The sequence below is a fragment of the Pinus tabuliformis genome, chromosome 1_2, assembly GCF_031772625.1.
Source record: "Pinus tabuliformis cultivar Carrire ecotype Pingquan chromosome 1_2, CPIR1, whole genome shotgun sequence".
NCBI classification, from domain to species: Eukaryota; Viridiplantae; Streptophyta; class Pinopsida; order Pinales; family Pinaceae; genus Pinus; species Pinus tabuliformis.
The window spans coordinates 990229233-990232760 of NC_142298.1; positions in this window are offsets into that span (position 1 = coordinate 990229233).

Here is a 3528-nt window from a genome sequence, read left to right on the forward strand (position 1 = left end):
ATATATATATATATATATATATATATATATATGGGGAAATGTCGATTGTCGATTGCGATGAGGGGTATGCCTCGACAGTCATGCTAACATTACTAAAAGTGGGAAAAGACCCCAAGGGTTTATGAATCCAAGGGTTTGTAAATACTACAAACACTAAACTAAACATTATTTATTTTGATGGTGAGACAATTCTTGTCAAAATGCGACATTCAACCATGATTGACCATGTTTGGCTATGATTGGCAATGGTTTACAATGATTGATATTATAAACCAAATGGAATAATGAACTCGAGGGATTGATATCATAAATGCAAATGAACAATAAACCCAAGGGATTAATACTAAAAGCTAAATGGATTATAAACCCAAGGGAATAATAGACCCAAGGTATTGATATAATAAACCCAAAGGAATAATAAACCTAAGGGATTATTACTTATTTTCATGGTGAGACAACCATTGTCACAATGTGACGTTGAACCATGGTTGGCTATGATTGGCAATGGTTTAGCATGATTAATATTATAAACTGAAGGGAATAACAAACCCAAGGAATTGATATTATAAACCTAAAGGAATAAAAAAAGGGATCAATATTAAAACCCCAAAGGCTTATGAACCCAAGGAAATAATATTAAACCCATGGGACTAATATTATAAATCCAACATTGTTAAACCACAATATAAACACTACAAACACTAAAATAAACATGGTTTATTTTCATGGCGAGTCAATCTCTGTCAAAATGCTTCATTAAACGAAGGGACTAATGTTGAAAATTGGCAACAACAAATTGCTAAAAATAGCAGTTTGGGCATTAGTGCTGGGTCAGGCAATAGGGAATGAAAAATGGAAGTGCTAAAAATAGAAGTTCTATTTTTAGTAGTGCAATGTGGATTCCTTTTTATAGGCAGTCCCTGGTCAAAAATAGGAAGTAAAATTTGAATTTGGTCTTACTAGTAGTTTGAATATTAATTAATTAATTCAGTTTGAGTTGATTAGTTAAGGAATAATAAACTTGAAGTCTTTGGGAGAACATGCAATAATTTCTCCACTGATTGGGGAATGTGTCTCTGATTTTCTCCACTGACTGAGGAATTGAGGATGAGTTCTATATTGAGAGGATCAATTGACTTAGTTTTACTTAGTCAAGTACAGTTAGATTAATTTAATATTTTTTTTAAATTAATGAGATTTTAGTTAGTTAATGCTTGCATGCATGTAACTACTGTATTTCAGATAACTAAATATCCTCTCGTAAATAACTCATGCATGTCAGTTCTAAGAAAGACCCAGTTGAGATCAGAGGAGGGACAATGTACTATCAGTTGGATGGTTTTTTTCTATAAAGGAAACTCATCCAAAGAGACGGAATAAGGTTCCTTTAGGATTGTGCAGTTTTACAGGGTGTGATATGAGTGTGAGAGATCAATGTTACACTTGGTATCAGGAGGATCACCCAGGAAAAACTGCACAAGGAAATAGGAGGCTTGGAGGGTAGAGGAGAACGCTTAAGAGAAGTCTTGATTGCCTGTGAGCATCCAGGAGGATTGTACTGAGAGCTAGCTAGCGGTGAGAGTTAAGGCTTTGTGTAATCTTGATTTATTTCCACCTTCATCATCACCAGAGTATAGAGAGAGCATGATAGCTTTTGAGCTGATTCTTTTTGTATGTTTTTGAGGATTTCCACTTGATTGATAATACATTGATGGGGTTTTAGGCTAGTGGTTTCCCTAGTGATATATTCTGTGTTATGTGTGATTGATTCCTTCTTATCACTTATATGTGTTCATGCTTGATGTTGCTCATGTTCGATTAAGCTTTTGCTAAATTATTTGTAGAAGTAGATCAAGTGTTTTGCTTTAGTATATTGCATTACGAGGTGATCTACAGGTGGGAATTTCTACATGGTGTCAGAGCAAAGGTGATCAAAGGAGAGAACCATATACTAAGAAAAGATTTCAAAGTTTTGAGTTTTGGGACAAGAGTTTGCAGAGTAGATATGAAAATTTATGTAAAAAAAATTTAGAGAAAAATAATAGATTTGGATTCTTTGTGGAAAAAGATCTAAATTCAAAAAAAAAAAATCGGCTAAATTGCAGTTCAGATGAGGAAGATATTGCTGATTTAAAACTAGCTCTTTTTCCTAAAAATTTCGTGACAACGACAAAGATGAAACAAATTGTTGTGCTAGCTAAGAACGTGTATGCACTTGAGGTATAAGATGCATGCAAATCCTTGAGGAGCAAGGCAAAAGTTAGATACTTGGTGGTTGAGAGGGAGAGTAAATGACCTCTCAACATTCCAGAAGAAGTCTCAGACAATTGTGGAAGAGCCACAATTGGAGAAGCAACTTCAGGAGGTTGTGGAGTAGCCACAACTGAAGAAGCCGAGTGGAGATCGAGTAGAGACATCTACTCATGCAGAGACCTCCAGTAGGGGGAAGCTTCGAGCCAGGTGGGCCGAGGGATCACATTCAGCCATACGTCCAAGGAGGAGGTGGAGCAATGTGGAGTGATCGGCCGAAAAGGAGGGGTAGGATCCTTGAGGTACCCAACGTCTCTGATTCGACTTTTCTACGGGAGCCCCGATGAGGAGTAGAAGGAACTAACTGATTGGGTAGAGATAGATGCGGATGGAGCGGTAAAGAGAGCTACAGTGCAGGGAATCCCAGGACAACGCAGAGCATGCAGGCTACAACAATGCAAGAGGCACAAGTGTGTTGCACAGTGCAGGGTAGCACAAAGAAGGGTGCAATGGTGTGAGATGCATGCAGATGTTACAGCAGCGCAGAGGTCAGAGAGGGAGCAGTTGTCAGTGGTAAGTAGGACTTCAGCATCAAAGTATGTTTATAGCCCAACAAAGAGGTCAGTTGGGAGGTTTTTTTTTTGTTCCGAGAGTTGCTGGAGCAACCACACTTGGTAGATGTGTTGCATGCAAAACATTTCGATGGTATAGGATCGAGTTCAAGAGGAAGCCTTTCTTGTTGAGAGGGAGTCTTGAAAATTGGCAACAAGAAATTGCTAAAAATAAAAGTGCTAAAAATACCAGTTTGGGCATGAGTGCTGGATTGGGCAACAAGGAATGAAAAATGGAAGTGCTAAAAATAGAAGTTCAATTTTTAGTAGTGCAGTGTGGATTCCTATTTTTAGGCAGTCCCTCGTCAAAAATAGGAAGTAAAATTTGAATTTGGTCTTACAAGCAATTTGAATATTAATTAATTAATTCATTTTGAGTTAATTAGTTAAGGAATTATAAACTTGAAGTCTTTCTGAGAACATGCAATAATTTCTCCACTGATTGGGGAATGTGTCCTTGATTTGCTCCACTCATTGAGGAATTAAGGATGAGTTCTATATTGAGAGGATCAATTCACTTTAACTTAGTCAAGTCCAGTTAGATTAATTTAATAGTTTGTTTAAATTAATGAGAGTTCAGTTAGTTAATGCTTGCATGCACGTAACTACTGTATTTCAGATAAATGAATATTCTCTCATAAATAACTCATGCATGTCAGTTTTGAGA